The following is a 19,767-nucleotide window of genomic DNA, read 5'->3' as shown; positions in this document are numbered from 1 at the left end:
CGGTCCTGGTGCTGTCTATTGTTATCTTGTTGGGTGTGGGGCGATCGGAACTTTGTGTTATCTCCGTGAGGTCTGGCTGCTACCAGTACCGCCTGCAGCTCTAGCGCTTGTCGGAGGGCCTCGTTTACCGTCTTCTCCCCTCCCAGCAGCAGCTGGATCTTTATATCGGCATCTCGTATTCCGTATACGAAGGCTTTTCCTGCCTCTCATCCTATGTGGTCAGCAGGTAGATTGGTGTGGGCACGACGGGGAAGGAGTTCAATTGCCGTGGCAAAGTCTTGCAGATTCTCCAGGTCTCTGCGTCCTCGTTCTTAGTTGGCAGTGGGAAAGCAGCTGCAAATTGTCCGTCCCCGAAACGGTCCTCTAGAGCCTGAAGAGTTTCCTCGTAAGTTGTATTTGCCGGAATGCCGGGTAGCACTTCTGCCGCCCGGCCCTTCAGAGCGGTGATCAGGTATGTTGATTTTTCCCTGTCCGACCATTGGTTGTGTTCTGCCACGGTCTCGAATTGTCGCCGGAACACGCTCCACGTTGAATTCCCGTTGAATGTCGGTGGCTGAGCTGTGCTTGCGACGATCGTTGACGTATTTCCCCGCTCGGCCTTCATTTGCACTATGTCCAACCGGGCCTGGAACTCTCGTTTGGTTTCGTCAATTGCTGCGCAGGATTCGTTGTAGTTTTTCGTCAGGTTTTCCTGGAGTTTATCTGTCCGCGCGCAGAGGGACACGTCAATCTGCTCAGTTATTTCTGACCGGAGAGTCTGTTTGTCGTGTTCAACGATCGCCAAAATGTTTTCAACTCTATGTTGGATTTTATCATCCAATTCTGTTCGCATAGATTGCATTGCGGCCTTCAATTCTTCCTTGTCGGCCGCCGCCTTTTCTTGGTTGGCGTCTAATTTGGCCATTAAATCCTCTTTGTCTGTCTTCCTATTTTCTTGCATGGCCTTCATCTCTTTCAGCATATCGTCTTTATCAGTTTTCCTATCGACGTATAATTTTGCCAGCAGGATATTTGCTTTTTCTTGATTGGATTCTAATTTCGCCAGGAAATCCTCTTTGTCTTTCCTCCTTTGGCCTCCATTTCTTGGTAGGATCTCATGTTGGCGTCAATTCTGTTTTCCATCCGCACTCGGTCGGCATCTGCTTTTACTTGGTTTGCCCTAATCTCTTTCAGCATTTCTTCCTTCTCCGCCTTCCTTTCTTTCTTCTCCGCCTTCCTTTCTTCACCTTCTTCCTCGGCCTTCGCCTTCTGTTTCTTCCATGCTTTAGCCATCTCAAAAACTTTGAGGTTTGGTTTAGTAGCCTCATCCTCTGGAAATATGTAATCAAAGATCTCTTCCCAGCCTTCTTCAGTCCCATCATCTGCCTGAACTCTCTGTCTCTTCTTGACTCTTTGAGGCATCTTCTGCAGCACATTCTCTAGAGATTCCGTGTCTCCATTTTGGGTCTCAAAATCTCTCCATGCCTCCAAGAGTAAAAGACGTTCTTCTTTCTCACCAGCTCCACGCAAAGACTGATTTGCTCGTTCATACACTTGTCTTGCAAGAACATTTCCTTCATCTGCAGCAGACATTTCAAACTGTGCATAGCTCATCCAGACCTTAACATGCAATGTCCTTTCCAGCAATCTTTCATACAGCGTTCTGGCTTTATCAGTTTCTCAACCCTACTTCAAAGTCAATATATGCTTTCCACAGTAACTCAGGCATGTCCAAGCGAGGCTGGTTAACTGCAAGTTCATAAATGGCTCTTGCTCGATCTGCGTCTCCCAGCAAATTCTCCAATTCAGCAAACCTCATCCATGTGACACAGTTTTCTGGCCCAAATTCTAGAAACTTCTGATACATAATGCGACACCGATCAAATTCTCGAAGTTTAATTTCTAGCTCTATGTAACCTCTAAACAGCTTGTCTTTCGGGCACATCCCAAGAGCCATACCCAGGCTCTTCCTTGCTGCAGTCAGGTTCTTGTTCCTGATCTCAAAGTGGGCATAGAGCAGCCAGATCTTCGAGAAGGTAAAGTGCTTGTGTGGAAGTAATTCAAGGCAATATTTGTACACCTGCCGAGTTCTCTTCACATCCTCTGCCTCCAACTCTTCAAAGAGAGCATAATTGATCCAAAGGTAGATGTAGCGGCGCCAGAATGATTTCTCTTTGGTGGGAGGAACGTTAGCAATAGCTCTTTAATACGTCTCACGGATTACTTCCAGATCACCCTCACTTTCCACCAGACGAAGATAGTCAAACCAAGCGTCATAATTATTTGGGTTTGCTTTGACCTCCTCTTCATACTGAAATTTCCTTTTGCTAACTATAACATCTTCTATCCCTGTTCGATCACCGTATTTCTTTTCATGGATTGTGTAGGCTTTGTACAATTCCTGTGTCCGATTCTTTGGAATATGCTGTAATGCATACTTGTAGATTACCCTTGCACGATCATGCTCTCTTTGACCTTCTTCAAACTTTGCAAATGCGAGAAACAGCTTCTCATCCATTAACTCATCTCCAAAGAACTCGACTGCTCGTTCAAACACACCCCGTGTACCTGAGATGAATCCATGCTGTTCTTCAAACCTTGCAAATTTGATCCAATTTCGAATATCTGGATGAACAGACACAAACTTCTCATAAATTCTTCTTGCTCTGTCAGTCTCTTTGTAGCGTAGTTCAAATTTGATGTATGTTAGCCAGGCCTGTTCATCAGGTTCCCACTCCATCCATCGATCAAACACCTGACGTGCACCTGCCACATTCCCAAGCATTTCTTCCATGTACGTATATTTGTACCACAACTCATTGGCTCGTGGAAGAACAGTTACAGCTCGATCCCATAGATTACGAGCGTGGTTAACTTGTCGGTTCCTCACCTCCATTTCAGCGTATCTCAGCCATAATATGATGTTGCGATGATCAACATCCAAAGCTCTCTCATAAATGGACCGTGCCCTTTGGACTTCCTTTTGACTTTCCTCCCATTGTGCATATTTAATCCAGTTGCTAATAACTGTACGATTTTTCCTGAGGCTGTCCTCAAAGGCTTTTCTTTTCCTATGCTGGTAATCAGCAAGTTCATCTGGATCAGAGATTTTTTGTTTTGGAGGAGGTGGCAAGATTTCAAGATCTCGTTCTTTGGCTTCACTCAGAAGTTGTTCAGCAGTGATCTGGACTTCTGCTGGAGCTTTGTTTTTTACCTTTGGCACTTTGGGCATTTTCTGAGGTTCCGTCTCCATTCTGGAAGTGAAATAAAAAATTAAACGACACAATTATTTAAATCCAAAAAATCAAGTAAATTTTCATAAGAAACACGTCTTCCAGACGCTCTTGACGCTCTTCACGTAGCACTTCTGACACCAATGTAACGTGTTTCGTTACTGAATACGCCGTAGAGATCGTTAATTGGTTTATTTAACAACCTACAAGTAACGGCTACAATTAATTATCACAATGTTACGGGTTTCCACACTTTACAAACCCTACAACCAAATCTCTTCACACTGTCTTCAGGAGTCTTCACGTATTAATAGCGCGGGAGCTATACAAGTCTCGCTGAATTACACACTCCAAATATAACTGGTTATCACGAACTATTACTGATTTTCGCACACGCGTCTGTAGCTCGTAACTTGCGAACTGAGAACTCGTTGATAACACACTGACTCTCGCTTGCTGCTCAGCCGGCTTTTATTCCGTTCGCTGTTGCTAGGGTCGCCCGCCACGTCACAGTAGGAAGCGTTGCGCGTTACGTCACCGCGGAGGGGGGAGGGAGCGCTACGTTACCGCCACATGCCGCCGGGGAGGTAGGGGTCCTTCGTTGCGCATGTCACAATACATATATGACGCCAATTTTTCTCTTAAAAAAATTAATGTAGGGTAGAAGTCCGATGGGCCGGTCACGGTAGCCGAGAGGTCTAAGGCATGTACTGTCTTCGCTCGCTCGGAAGCCGGGATCGTGGGTCCGAATCCCACTCAGGGCATGGATGTCTAGTTTGTGTGTGTGCATTTTTCTGTGTTTGTGTACAGGTAGAGGCCTTGCGACGAGCTGATCACCCGCCCAAGGAGTCCTACTGAATGTGTAAGATCTAGAAAAACCGAAGTGAACGGAGAGGTTCATGGGGGTAGGCCTAGGCCCACTGGGGCTGTAGTGCCAAGGAAAAAAAAAAAGCCCGATGAAGCTTTAATGAGATGAATGAGATGGACGGATGATTATAGTCTGTACGGTAAACTGGCCATAAAGGGAATCAAGCATTCGTAGTATATTTCAAGGCACTGTCCTCGAATAGCTCGGAAAATCGTCAGTTTATATAGTGGGTATGATCAAGGTTCGAACCGGCTATTCCTTCAGTTCATATTTCTTCCCTTTAAGATTCATTCGATTCGAAGAATTACTTACTCTCTGATGCAGTGAAATTTTCTCTACGATAACATATATAAACTACATCGAACTAGACCATCTTTGGTTACGTTTATACTCGTAGTTCTCATGTTCTGTCTGCGTAGTGAACGCGCTCAGACAGTTGACGAGCGACAGCACAATTCCGTGTGTCAATTGTTTATAAGAAGGGGAAAAAAGGCGCAATACCAGTTGATTTGGCGGGATAGAAGGAGAGTAGCGTGTAAAAGATGAAGTGGTTCACCGATTTTTGGATGTAACATAAAATGTTCGGTTGGAATTCTGTAAAAACATATCACGTGTAGCATACAAATAATCTATGGCTGCTTTTATGAATAGGAATCCAGAGTTAACCTATAGTAACCTGTAGTAATAAGATTCTAACTGCATCATATTAACCTTGACCATGACGTAACGTGATTATACAGTGTGTTGTGCTGTTTCCGAAGACAGATTCTTTGTTAGTGTTATAAACAAGATACAGACGCGGAATAAAACGGACCGTTGCTTCAGGGTTCTTCAGGCAACAAAGACGGTGGATATATTTGGTGAGTACAGAAGTATTTAGCAATTTACGTATCTGCATCATTTGAAATGTGAGCAAATGCGTAACATAATAGTCCACTGCTGCCTGTTCGTCGCTGTCTTATGCTGTCTTACCTATCTTGTCACAGAATTACGCTTCGCAGATATATACAATATCTTCTTATGACAGAAATTGATATATCAAGGGCAGTTCATAATCTGATGTCTCATAGATAAGCCTCACTACAATACGTTAGTTAAATCAGTGTAACTGACAACGTGGAAACTTATATTCATTTATTCTTCTGCTTTGGTTTTATGTTAAACTTAACTGTTACATGAACAGTGAACTGCATCCCTCAGCTCTTGATAAAGAAAGAGATGATGCAAGATTAAATAATTTTCATATTTATGCCAAGTAATTCCGTTGGGTCGTTTGTTAAAGTGTTATAGGCACTTAATTACAGTAACTGTGGCCTAATTTAGTATACTGTAGTAGCGTGGATTTTTGAACCACTATTTGCTACTTTTGAGAACGTAAACTTGTGCCAAATTGCAGTACTCTGTTATAATTATGGCCAATTTGTTTATAGCTACTTTTCCCCCAAATAAATTAACCTCAATAATGTGAGACAGTTCTTGTTACAAGAAAAATGATCTACAAAGCACATGCTAAAACCCAATATTGCAGTATTAATGATCTTTGTAGAGTAGCCTTGGAGTACAAGATCGATGCCATTGTCAGTACTAGTGAGCGCTCCTAGCCCTAAAACAGTGTTAAAAGTTCTGAAAAGAAAATTGATATTTCTGAATATGTAATACATTTTAAGGAATATTATCAGTGTGTAGTTGTATAGCCATTCCTAAAAATTTTGTGTAAGGAATTAAATGAGACTTGAAGTGTACTTAGCACAAACTCTTACAAAATTCTTATAACGTGTTCCATGGCAATTGAGGGAGACACTTCTGTCACTTGGTGCGGAACTAGCTTCACACTTTTCTCATTTCACTTGCCAGATTAACCAGGGAAATGCGAATAAATAAGAGTAAATATTTAACTAAACTCCTTGGCTGTTAATTTAACTGATGTGGGCTTAAGTTAGTGGGCATAGCATGAACGAGACTTTTATGTTATGTTCAGTTTATCATTTTCTTAAAATTAATCATAAAATTTATACAATCCAGCAAAATCTGATTTAGTATCAGGAAGAAACAGTTCCACAATTTCTAGTTAGTATTCTGAACAGCTGATTCTTACGTGGTGCTCCCTGCAACAGGAGTGACGACACAGTGGAAGAAATTAAACATAAAAATAATAATAAAATATTTTGCAACTCTGTAAGCAATGAACAAGAGCTTCATAACCATATATCTCTGTCCCTGGTTAGTTTTGAAAGCAGTGAACCAGGGTACAGCACCTTAAATCTGCGTGATGTAACATGTATTTAGTTCATTCAGAAAACACTCTCCTGACATTTGTGTCTAAAGCACTAAAACTCTGAGTTCAATACTAAACGGAACCACTGCCACATAGATGAACAAGTCCACGGGGCAATCAATACTTTCTTTTACAAATTATTGACGACAATTAATTGGCCATCTCTTCCGTTTGGTGTCCGGACCTCAAGATCGAACGTAAGCATTTATGTTATGGTTGATTGCTAGAGCAGTGATGATATAAAAAAGTCAGCAACAACAGCAGGTCAGAACTGCCTTCGAAAAATGATCAGTAAAGAGATGAACGCCGGTCACGGCAGACGAGCGGTCTAAGGCGTGCACTGCGCTCGGAAGCCGAGATCGTGGGTTCGAATCCCACTCAGGGCATGGATGTTTGTCTGCGTTTTTCTGTTTGTCTACAGGTAGAGGCCTTGCGACGAGCTGACCACTCTCCCAAAGAGTCCTACCGTATGTGTAAGATCTAGAAAAACCGAAGTGAACGTAGTTCATGGAGGTAGGCCTAGGCCCACTGGGGCTGTAGTGCCAAGGGAAAAAAAAGAGAGATGAACAGAGTACTTGATCAGCTGTGTTTTCTAATTAATTCAGTCAAAACATTTAACTAGTAATCCTAGGCTTCATTCACAAAAGTGTCATATGACTGTTGGAGCTTCTGAGTGTCTGTTTTATTAGAGAGAACAACGGTAACTGGACAACCGGAAATACACAAGCATGGCTTAAAGGGTACGGAATGTTAACGGACTTTGTTTCAATTTTTTATTTATTTCTATATGTTGGAAGTATCATGCCATCTGTAACAATGATACACTGCTTGAGCTCATAACGACAAACTCAATGGACTTTTTGTATAAGATTTGATGTTTTCACGGCAGTGACTATGAAGAAAGCAGTTTTCTGGGATGTGGCGCCGTTTAGATATTGTTAACCGAAGTTTCGGAAGAACGTCGGTTAATACATTATCTACAGTGCGCCACATCCAAGAAGACTGCTTTCTTCAATGGACTTTCAATTGACTTGTACAAATCCATATGTGCTCTTATTGCTAATATTTTTAGAATAAAGACAACACCACACGCTGTGGAGGAAGCGCACACAAACCAGGAGCATACGGCAGTCAAAAACTGAAAGTAGACCACGAACGTGAGGGGCAAGCTGCCGAGAAAAACACCTTGATACATTTACGGAAATGTCGACACCCCGGGTGAGGTGAAATAATATGCAATAGAAATTTTAAAGGATTTTATCTCGTTTTACTTAAGAAAACTGCAGCGTGTGATTTTAACACGAATTAAAACAGTGTAGCAGTTTTTAACACAGTTTTAGTAAAATATCTGTAACATAGAAACAGTTGAAGATGGCCGTTTGAGGCCGAAACATGTAGTGTTGAAGTGTAGAATGTAACAGTGTTGCAATTTTGACGGAAGATAACAATGGACGCTAATTTGAACAATTGCAACGTGATGTTGAAATACAGAATCATAAAGATATAAGCTGTAAGTGCTGCTATTCTAAAGGTTATAAAACTCTGTAAATAGAATACATCTGACAACAAATTTAAAGTGTACACTTCCTGTTTCAAGTAAATAAGTGTTAAAAATTAATTTAGAACTAAAGGCTGGCACCAGCTGTCCATATCATAAAACGAACGTAAACACAGTTTTCAGGGTATTCCAATGACATTATTTTTCGTTGTGGCTATATATGCTATCAGATCGTCTTTGTAAATGAAATATATTTTACAACAATTTCTTGATAGAAATGTCTTCCACCTTGCTTTTTTTTTCCTTGGCACTACAGCCCGAGTGGGCCTAGGCCTACCTCCATGAACTCCGTTCACTTCGGTTTTTCTAGATCTTACACATACGGTAGGACTCCTTGGGCGAGTGATCAGCTCGTCGCAAGGCCTCTACCTGTAGACAAACACAGAAAAACGCACACAAACATCCATGCCCTGAGTGGATTCGAACCCACGATTCCGGCTTCCAAGCGAGCGAAGACAGTGCATGCCTTAGACCGCTCGGCTACCGTGACCGGCCTCCACCATACTTTATACAACGATATTTATCAATTTTTAAAGAATACAAATTTTTGAAGTCCTATTCGCAATGCTGAAAGGCATTCTCAGAAGACGACTGCTAGTTTGAAATGCCACGTAAGTAGGCAACGAGTCCTTATACCCTTACTTCGAGTGAGAAATGAGGCACTTTTTTTTTCAAAGGCTTTGTGGTCATGAGTTAATCTTTACGAAATTTGAGGTTCCCACCGCCTTATCTGTTGTGACATCGTGTAATTTGATACAAGTTTGTCCACGTTTCGCAAAAATGTGCCACCCCCATTTTCAGAGTCGGAAAGGGCTTCGACACTGAAGATACTCGTAGATGCAGCACGTCGGTAAATATCTACATGACTATGTAACATTACATTCCACAAGACATCTCCAACGAGCCTTTGGTGTGAGGAGTAAGTCTGATCTATAGATCCACATAGGTCCACGGGCTCACCAGTTGAAAGGATTACATTTATCTAGCGTACTCTAGTCCATGTGTCGATTAAATCCGTGTTTATTCACGTGACTTTTATAACACATTTGTGTGTGATGTTATCCAAATAGTAAGCAGTTTCATTAATGTTCGAGAGTTCATGGACCGTTTATGCCAAGTCTTCTCTGTGTTTATTAGTGTTGGCTACATTCAGTTCCACCGGATATCACGTTGAATATAGTATCCGTTCTTCGACCCTTTGTTCTGCGCTGTATTTATTCCGTTCACTGTTTTGCAGAATGTGGCGACTTCCTGCGCGATGGAAGCAGAGTGCAGTAGAACCATACAGTGCCATTAAACTGTTTTCGCAATGGGATGAATGTCAATGGCAGTCCTTATTTTTTAACTCTAGATGTTATTTATTTATCTTTCAGTAAAATGGCAGGTTATTCTTAATTCTTTAAAGTACAGTGGTAACTATATGTACCGGTTGCTTTAATGATCAGCAGCTCGGCATTACGTGTACCGTGTGCATATATGGGTATCGTGTGGCTGTCCTAACTAACGACTAACTCGATCTTTTTTCACAGATGAAGTGTTTACATCGAGATAAGACAAACAATTGTAGGCATTATTTATTGACGCCGAATAAACTAACATACTGCTTCTAAAGGAATCGAGAGAGCCCGGTGGGTATAGAGACGGGCTACGTGCTGGAAGGCCAGGGTTCGATTCCCACCCGAGGCAAGATTTTTCTCTTCTCCATAGCGTTCAGACTGACTCTGGGGCCAACCCAGCCTCCTGTCCAATGGCTACCACGACACTTTGCCCGGGGGTAGAGCGGCCTGGGCGCAAAGCTGACCATGTCTTCATGACATAGTACGTAATTAATTAAGCACAAGGACAACTTTGTCTTTTACCGCTTTTCAAATTATTTCTGTTCCCTTAAAAACGTTTTTAGTGAATTAGCCTATTCTAGATAGTTGAGAGAGATATGACATTGCAAGATATTACGAGCATGTCTAAGGATAACAGAAATGAGATGGGAACAGCGTTCGGTGGCGGAAATTTTGTGATATTTTAATGTTATTGTTAAGGAAACTTTAATTGTGCATTGTGGTAACACTGTGCTAAAAATCTCACAATCGCTATTGCTAAAAATGACTTGTAAATAAGGAAACACAAATGGATTTAACTTGTTAACAATTTAGGGTTAATGTAAGTGCTCTAGTATGCTTAAGAGGGTTCGATCTCAAGAAATTAAATGAGGTAGAGGGTAAAGAGCAGTATCGTGTTGAAATCTCAAATAGGTTTGGGGCTTTGGAAAACTTGGACACTGAGGTCGATGTTAATAAAACTTGTGGAACTATTAGAGAGAATATAAAAATGTCTGCCAAAGGGAGTCTAGGTTATTATGAACCGAAGAAGCATAAGCCATGATTCGATGAAGGATGCTCAAAATTATTAGATCAAAGAAAGCAGGCCAAATTACAGTGGTTACAGGATCCAAGCGAGTTAAATGGGGATAATCTGAACAATATAAGACGTGAAACCAGCAGGCATTTCAGGAACAAAAGAGGGAATATCTGAAAGACAAAACTGTTGAGCTTGCAATGAACAGTAAGAACAAGAACATTAGAGACCTGTATAGAGGAATAAACGACTTCAAGAGGGGTTACCAACCTAGCAGTAACTTAGTGAAGGATGAGAATTGTGATCTGCTTGCAGATTCCCACAGCATTTTGAATAGGTGGAGGAACTACTTCTCTCAGTTATTGAATGTACATAGGGTCAGTGATGTTAGGCAGACAGAAATCCATACAGCTGAGCCGTTAAAACCTGATCCTAGCCTTTTTTATGTTGAAAGTGCTATTGCAAAATTGAAAAGGTATAAATCGCCAGGTAGTGATCAAATTCCTGCAGAACTTATTCAAACATGTGGTGAAATGTAACATTCTAAGATCCACAAGCTAATTACTTCTATTTGGCTTAAGCAAAAATTGCCTGATCAGTGGAAGGAGTCTATTATTGTACCTGTTCACAAGAAGGGTTATAAAACTGACTGTAGTAATTATCGGGGGATATCACTGCTATCGACGTCATATAAAATTTTGTCCAATATTCTTCTCTCAAGGTTAAGTCCATATATAGATCAAATTATTGGGGATCATCAGTGTGGGTTTCAAAGTAACAGATCTATTACTGATCAGATCCTTTGCTTTCGTCAGATGCTGGAGAAAATGGGAGTACAATGAGACAGTACATCAGCTATTCATAGATTTCAAGAGAGCCTATGATTCAGTTAAGAGGGAAGTATTGTACAATACTCGGATAGAGTTTGGGATACTCATGAAACTAGTTAGGCTGATTAAAATGTGTTTAAACGAAACGTATGGTAAAACCCGTATAGGTAGACATTTGTCTGATAATTTTCATAGCCAGAAGGGTCTAAAAGAAGGATATGCTTTATCGCCACTGCTTTTCAACTTTGTTTTAGAAAATGTCATTAGGATGCTCCTAGAAAACCAGGTGGGAATGAAATTAAATGGGACACATCAGCTGTTGCTCAGCTTCACGCCCCTGGTGCTTTATCCCTGGGGAACAACCCCCCAGTATCTCTTGGATAGGAGGCTGACTGACCCCCGGAGGCAGTCTGCGTGCTTTTGAGAAGAAAAAGATCTTTTTCCTCGGCCAAGAATCACGCGGTAGCGTAGTTGGTTGAGGCACTATGCTACAAGCCGGAAGGTCGCGGGATCTATTCCCGATGAGGTGAATTTTTTTTCAATTTACCTGAACCTTCCAGCCGCACTATGGACCTGGGGTCGACTCAGCCTCTAACAGAAATAAGTACCAGGAATATTCCTTGGAGTAAAGAGCGGCAGGCGCGTAAGGCTGACAACCTCACCGCCATCTGTGAGCCGGTTGTCTAGAAAATATGGGAGCCTCGACGTCTCACAACCCTATGGGCCTTCACGGCCTGTTACGGGGATAGCTTTATATTACTTTTTACTTTTACTGGAATAGCTAGCCACACGGTTTCCAGAAATCGCCATATGTCGCATCAGAGTGGTTAATAAATTTAATTCCTGACGCTCCTTTGGTAGACAGACGACATATTCCGACAGCCATTTTAATTTCCTTGCCAGTGCGTCCCTATTCTTTCTTTCAGTACAGATATTAACCGATCGATAACAGACCCGAGTCGTAGTGGCAGTGACGTCATTTCATAAATAATTTGTGATCCTAGACCATGGACACAAACATTTCCATTCTGTCATGCAAAAGAAACTGAAAACGTGCATGTTACGTTCAGGTCTAACGAACTCAGCGGTGCACAATCGTAATTCAGATAGTGAAGAAATTACCCGTCGTGGAGATTTTGAGATTAACAGTGGTGACTGAGAAGTGTTCTTGCTTCTGGAGTATAACACCGTGCAGGCTGTCTGCTACCTGCTGCATGATGATTTCTTGCTTGGCTTATACTTCGACCGTGAAGATTGAAGCGACAAGTTCTTCCTAAACGCACGGTGACTTTCAACGGACTATACATCTTTATATCCCAGAAGGTGTAACTCTTCAAATTGCCCGAAATCTGAGGAATGCGAAGGTTCATTACCGTGTTAACAAGAGTCAAATGGATAGAGTCCACACTCTCGCTCCTTATTTCTTTAGGATCCCATGCAATTGAAGAAATACAAAAGAAAGGTAAAACTATCCGTAGTCTAGGGGTAACGTTCCCACCTCATGACTCAAGGTGCGCTGGTTCAAACCCGGTGGAGGTGGTGGAATTTTTAAGGGCAGAAAAATTCATGGAACAAGTCCTCCGAGAGGGACTTAAGCCGTGGGTCCCGTGTCGTAGATTTACGGCACGTAAAATATCCTCATGTCTCTAGGAGACCTCTGAGCAAAATTAGGCAAAACGTTTCCCGCCCAAGTAGTTTCCAATGCCTCCGGTAGATGGGGAAGTATCGGGAACCACTGCCAGCTTCGTTGGACGTACAATAGACTATTAGTCGCGGTGCATGGGGAAACCCACCCCCTCCAATAATAATAATAATAATAATCCCTGTAACAGGCCATGGAGGCCCATAGGGTTGTGAGACGTACGGCTGGAAGAATTGGGTCAACTGAAAAATATCCACCTCATCGGGACTCGAACCCGCGACCCTCCGGCTTGTAGCATAGTGCCTCAACCAACTAAGCTACATATACGAGTATATATGTAGGCCTCCCAAATGGCCTTGTCCTTTAAGGTTCTTGACTAGAATTTTATATTCATTTCTCACGTCTCGGATCTCGCCATCCTGTTCTTGATATGATAATGTGAATGGCATTTTCTGGCGACGTGTACTTGTATTGCCAGTCTGCTCCACATGCCGTTACTGCATTGCTAACAATGAAGAACACTGTGGCTGAATACAAAACAATGAAAACGGTTTCAGACTGCAATGAACAAGACCTACCTACCATTCGAGTTGCAACTGGATGCAAACGGGACTCCTACCTGAAACATACAGAACATATCTACAGTACCTCCAACATTCTCCACTCTGTGTGGTGACTGGTAAATTTGTTCCCGTGCTTAACTAATTAAGCACTACGCCATGAAGGCGTATGGGAAGTGGATGTATAGATCTACATTTTCTTCACCTCGGCACTAGTTGGAGGTGAATGGTCAGCTTCACGCCCGGCCGCTTTACCCCCTGGGAAAGAGCCCCCCTGTACCCATTGGATAGGAAGTTGGGTGGACCTCGGAGTCAGTCTGGACGACTTGGAGAGAGAAAATTCTTGCCCCTTCCGGAATCGAGCTCCGACCCCTCGGTCGTCCAGCCCGTAGCCAGTCTGGTAGGACATGATATCATGCATAAAGCAGTCTAGGTCCACTGATGTCTGGTGGCTAGACAACCATATTCACTTTATGAATACACTAATAATTTGGTATTTATGAGACAACACAATGTGGCATTAAGCTCGCAAGGTTATGTAACATCACACCCTTTCACTTTAAGAACTTGAATTTAGCGAAACAGCATTTGACTTGCACTAACTTTCATTTATGTTCATCTGTATGTGAATGTTGCGACGTCAAAATGTTTTTAGCCTAAACCACGCAATTGTTTGACGTGGGGAAATACATTTACTTATATTATCCCACGCATTTTTGTCGTGTTACTGATTTTATAAACCTGAGCATTTCAAGTCCCTGAAATATCTAATATTTAGCGAACAGATGATGATTTCAGAAAATTGAATGAATTAAAATGATAGCATGAGCCTCTTAATTTAAAGACATAAATTTCTTGAAGAAAGCAGTCTTCTGGGATTTGGCACTGTGTAGATGTGGTGTTAACCGACGTTTCGGAGGAACGTATCGTCTCCATCTTCAGCGTAGAAGGAAAAATAAGAAAATCCGCAAGCGAAGAGACAGTGAGAACGTCGGTTAACATCACATCTACACGGTGCCACACCCCAGAAGACTGCTTTCTTCATAGTCACCGCCGTGAAAACCTCAAATCTTACATATATTTCTTATCGATGGGAAGTCATCGAGGAAAACTGAAGAATAAAATGAGATTTCGACCATGTTTTATCCGATCACAGAGCATTATTTTATACTCGTACTTCTTACGAGTAGTTGGTCTGTGGTAGAGATTCATATTTACGTCTTTTGCAATACATATGCATAACCCTCCTCACCACTGATAAGCTGTCAGTGTAGGTATAGTGACTAGACTATGGGGTAGACTACAGGGGTTCGATTCCCAGAAGTACCAGGGACTTATTTCTTCGTTACATCGTCCACACCGGCCTGGGGCCCATGAAGCCTCTTGTCTAATAGGAATATGAGACTTTCCCCAGGATAAAGCGAACGAGGCACGAAGCTGGCCACTCTGCATCTAGTTCCGAGGATAAAAATGTGTGGAAGTGTAACCCCACTCCTCCTTACGTCTCCACGGCGTGGTGTTTAATTAAACGCAAGGGTACTTTGACTTTATCATATATTTTTCTTATGTATTTCCAATTAATCTACGTGGTAGCATGCATTACGATTAAGGAGTATAATTCGTAATTAAGCAATTACTTGCTAATTAAAATTGCTGGGCTAAGAATACTAGAGTATTTTATTATTATTATTATTATTACTACTATTATTATTATTATTATTATTATTGGAGGGGGTGGGTTTCCCCATGCACTTAGACCAGTATTGGTCCATTGTGCTTCCCTCTATGATATTCTACCAGTCTCTATACCCTACCGATATTGGTGCGTACCATCAGTCCCGCCCGAGCCAGCGAGTTCGGCCTCTACTGGCTTGGCGGTATCTATAATGCTTCCCCCCTCTACCAGAGGCGTTAGAGACTGCTGTTGGGCGGGAAATGTCCGATAATTTTGCTCAGAGGCCTCCTTGAGACATGAGGTTCTTTTACGTGCCGTAAAGCTACGACATGGGACCCACGGCTTAAAGTCCCTCCCGGAGGACTTGTTCCCTGAATTTTTCCGCCCTTAAAAATTCCACGACCTCCGCCGGGTTTGAACCCGCGTACCACGAGTCATGAGGTGGGAACGTTACCTCTAGACTACGGAGGCCGCTAATACTAGAGTAAGTAATATCATAATACTCTACTTGTACTCAATTTTACAGTTTACTCTGCCGTATATTAGTGTCTCAGTCCACAAGTTGGTCACCCCTACTTTAACCGTTACGCCGCTGCGGTCAATATGTAACACTGAAGCCTGCATTCAGCAAGGAATATGGCCACCACATATCCGCCATTGCGTTGCTTCTTATTGTTCTCTTTTATTACAGCCATTATACGTATTTTTTAGTTACATAACGTTCTGTAACGGAATGGATAAACTTACCCGAAAATGAAGGCCGAAATACAACGTTTCTCCCTATTTCCTCGCCCCGTGTCAGGGTAACCAGTTCAGGTGTTTCGGAACCCATACTGTGCAGCGGTCAAAATTTAACGTAATTACCAATTTAGTTTTTAGTCAATAACCTAATCACCCTTTTCTTATTGCTAGTGGGGTGGGACTAAGTCCCTTGTACTGCGGCCACTTCTGGCCTATTGTACCAGCCCCAGATGACAGGTGAGGGTGATTGTGGAGCAATTGGTGGAATGAAGATTGGCAGGGGAAACCGAAGTACTCGGAGAAAACCTGCCCCAAGCGCCACTTTGTCCACCATAAATTCCACTTGACCAGACCCGGGATCGAACTCGGGCCGTCGCAGTGGGAAGCCAGCGACTAATCACCTGAGCTATGGCGCGGCCCACCTAATCACCTTACATAATTTTGTTTCTGTGGTATGCCATTTTACGAACATTACTGTGTGTCTTCTGGGATGTTATGCCGTGTTGTCTGTGAAATGTTTTAACGTCTAAGAGTATACTTCTATTCTGAAGATGGAGGCATCGTTTTCCTCCTAAGTATCAGTAAACATCTACCGGGCTGCACGTGGATACGTACAAACTAGGGTGACCAACTTTCGGTCATGAATTTAAGGGAGATTTAGTCACGACAAATTTTGCGCATTTTTAGCGGCGCGGCGTTTTTCCAGCAAACGTTCACTTTCACTGTCACTACTCATTATGAAAATGGATTCAATTTGGTAATTATTTAAAAGCACGAGGATGAACACGGCAAGAAGCAAGAACAGAAAATATTACAATCCGGAAACTAATATTCCGCTATCGATTAGTGTATGCTAAACTTTCTATCGATTATTACAGGTAATTTTTCGATATTTATCGATGAGTACCTCTAAGTCTAAACTGTCGATAAAAATGACAGTTTATATCGGAATGTATTTGGCGGGAATAATATATAATTTAAATTTTGCGATCTTGATTGTTAATGAAATATACGGGAGAAATAGAAGGTCAATACGGGAGCCGGGAGGATCCCAAAAAATTAGCTCTAATACGGGAGATCCCGGGAAATACGGGAGAGTTGGTCACCCTAGTACAAACGGACATTTCTTCACAGTCACCGCTGTCATAACAGCAAATCTCACATCGCGATAGGCTAATCAGTAGAATGTTACAAATTCTCTCTTCCCCGCTTCAGCCAGACAGCTCTCTTTAGCGCCTCCTTGATACGTATACAATGAGTAGGCTCTAAGTGACGAGCCCTTGAGGAGTTCATAGATCCTCAGCTGTTTATGAAATTTCCCTCCTTTTACGAAATCCGAAGATTCGCAACCGTATCCCGCCACTGGACCCGCTAAGCCACTCCATGAGACTCTGCTCTAAGACGCTGGTTTCTTATTGCCTCAGTTGGAACGCAGCTTAGTGAGCTTGCAGTGTCACCAGAAAATCTAGCAACTATGTTTTTATTTTCGCTCTGCCAAAGTGTATCACCTCCGAATTTTATGTAAAGTACCACATTTATTGAACCGATCTTTACGAAATTTTAAATGGTGCTACAGACATGGCCTCCAATATAAAATCTGATCAAATTCAATTCAAAGTTTCTAATTTAAGAAAACAGCATAAAAATCTTTCCGCATATGCATATTTACCTCGAAAGCCGTAAGTTATAGGAAAAAATAATATTGGGCATAAAATGTTTTTTATTCTTAGTGTTCCTTCGAAATATTTTTCGTTTTTTGGTTCGATAAATATTTAGCGAGTTACTTTCTAGATACGTATGGAAGTCTTCGTGTAAGATAACCATTATTGTCCGATTTTAATCCAAATTATAATATGTTGACGAAGTTTAATAAAATTCCATGGATTTCATGAAAATCCATTCATAGGTTCTCGAGCTGTTACATAAGGACAAACTGACACACAGGCAGACATGGCAAGTTAATAGTTTTATCTCGCAAATTTGAATTGCCAGCTCGCGAAAAGTATATGGGCCAAGTTTTGTAAAAGAGATAAGGGCTAGAATTCAAAGCTCTTCAAGTTTCTGGGTAATACCTTGTATACTTGGAAGAATCCTGACGTTACCGCACAAATATCCGTTAGGATTACTGACCCCTGGCTATTATTATGGTCTGAAATTGCACCTTATGGGCCGGCGCGTCTAGGCAGTAGCTCCAGTCACGAGCAGCCACGGGCGAAACGTGACTAGAACAGTCTCTTCCGGCCGCTGAGCATAATTCCCAGTCAGTCTTGTCGTCTGCACGAGTATTAAAAGCACTTGCCATTGAAATGATGCATTTCATGGATTCGAAGGATTAATACGCGTCCGCCACTTACAAAAACGGTCTGGGGACCCCCCAAGTCTCCTACCGCGTCGATATTTGGACCGAATATCGCGGTCGTGCGATTATCGTTCCTGTTTCATATTCGAGGAATCCTAGGTTCATATCTCGGCCCGGACACACTCTCTCCTGACAGAATATTCTTGGTTTTCCTCGGTCCCTCCAGAAAAATGCCGGGATAGTATGCTAATTACGGGACCCCAGCTTTCTAGAAATTACAAGCAAAGTGAGCCTCACCAAAACTCAGTACTGAAACATGTCTTTCCGTTTTGCTCGGGGAAAGTACCCGCAGAATCAACTGAATAGGGGCACGGATGGAAACTGGATATTGCAGAGAAGAGAAAGTCTTGTCCCTGCCATAGAAGCAATCCCAGCCTAATAACAAGCAGCCAGCCACTTACTGAGCTCTTCTGGCTCCACATTATTATTATTCATAAACATGGTATCTTCTTAATTATTCGGGTATCAATTATATATGTAGCATAATATAAATATATGTCTTTTTCTCCACCGTATTGATAACTTGGATTTGTTTTAATGGAATGGAGCTGAGCCCTTCTTGAGAAGCCGCCAGTTGTGCAGCTACTCAAGAATTTTCCAATATTTTATGGAACCGAATGTTCTTGGGGGTAAAGGGCGGCCGGCTCGTAAGCCTGACAACCTTACCGCCATCTATGCGCCGATTGTCTAGAAAATCTGGGAACCTCAACATCTCACAACCGTATGGGCCTCCGCGGCCTGTTACAGGGATAGCTTTACTTTACCGAAGGTTCATTACCTTGTTCACAATAGCCATCCGCTCTCCTTATCCTGAGCTAGATCAATCCAGCCCACACAATCCCACCGTATCTCTCTAAGATCCGTTTTACTATTACCCACCCACCTAGTTGTCTCTTCTGCCTTCCCATCATTATCCAGTATAAATTCCTCTTTTCACCATTCCTGCTACATGCCATGTCCATCTCATCCTCCTTGACTTGGTCATTATAATTAAACTTGGATAAGAGTACAAGTTATGAAGCTCCTCATTGTGCAGTTTTCTCCAACCTCCCGTCACTTCATCCCTCTTCGGTCCAAGTATTCTCCTCAGCACCCTGTTCTCAAACACCCGCAGTCTGTGTCCCTCTCTTAATGCAAGAGACAACAAAATAGTTTTACATGAATTTTAACTTAGTTCGAGCTTTAGATTTTTAGACAGAAATAGGATACGAAGTGTAATAAGTTACGAGAATGTTTCCTCTGCTGAATTCGACGAGCAACTGCGATCTATGGAGTTAAGGACATTTCTTTTTGTTGGGTTAAAATCTGCTGCGCTGTCACAGTCTGTTCCCTCGGACGTACACAGTAAGCACATCCACTCAAACTAATGTAGGAAATTATAGCCCAGTAAGTTTCAACAGTCAGTTCGTTGCCTTGACCGAGGCTTGGAGAATCCTTCCTTCTCGAAGCAGCACTCGAGTTACCAGTGGTCCATAATTCACGCACGTGGACAAGTTTCTCAACATTTATCTGTACGTCGTTCTGAATTATTTGCCTGTCTTACGTTGACGAATGGCAGCGCGGTCTCGTTTGCCGTTCCGCTGGCAGTGCCATAAAACTTGTATTTCACAGTACAAAATTATAATGAAATTATAATAGGAACATTTTCATGGCTACCACACGCTTTGTTACAAATATGTTTCTTACACCGTAAAA

General features: G+C 42.2%; 1 pseudogene; it reads right to left on the bottom strand.

Moving 5' to 3' along the window:
• Positions 1-1,030: 1,030 nt before the first annotated feature.
• Positions 1,031-19,767, bottom strand: part of LOC111867821 — a 103,922-nt pseudogene continuing 85,185 nt past the window's right edge.

Source organism: Cryptotermes secundus, unplaced genomic scaffold (assembly GCF_002891405.2).
Source record: "Cryptotermes secundus unplaced genomic scaffold, Csec_1.0 scaffold687, whole genome shotgun sequence".
NCBI classification, from domain to species: Eukaryota; Metazoa; Arthropoda; class Insecta; order Blattodea; family Kalotermitidae; genus Cryptotermes; species Cryptotermes secundus.
The sequence above is the reverse complement of the archived record's forward strand: the minus strand, read 5'-3'. Positions and strand labels throughout refer to the sequence as shown.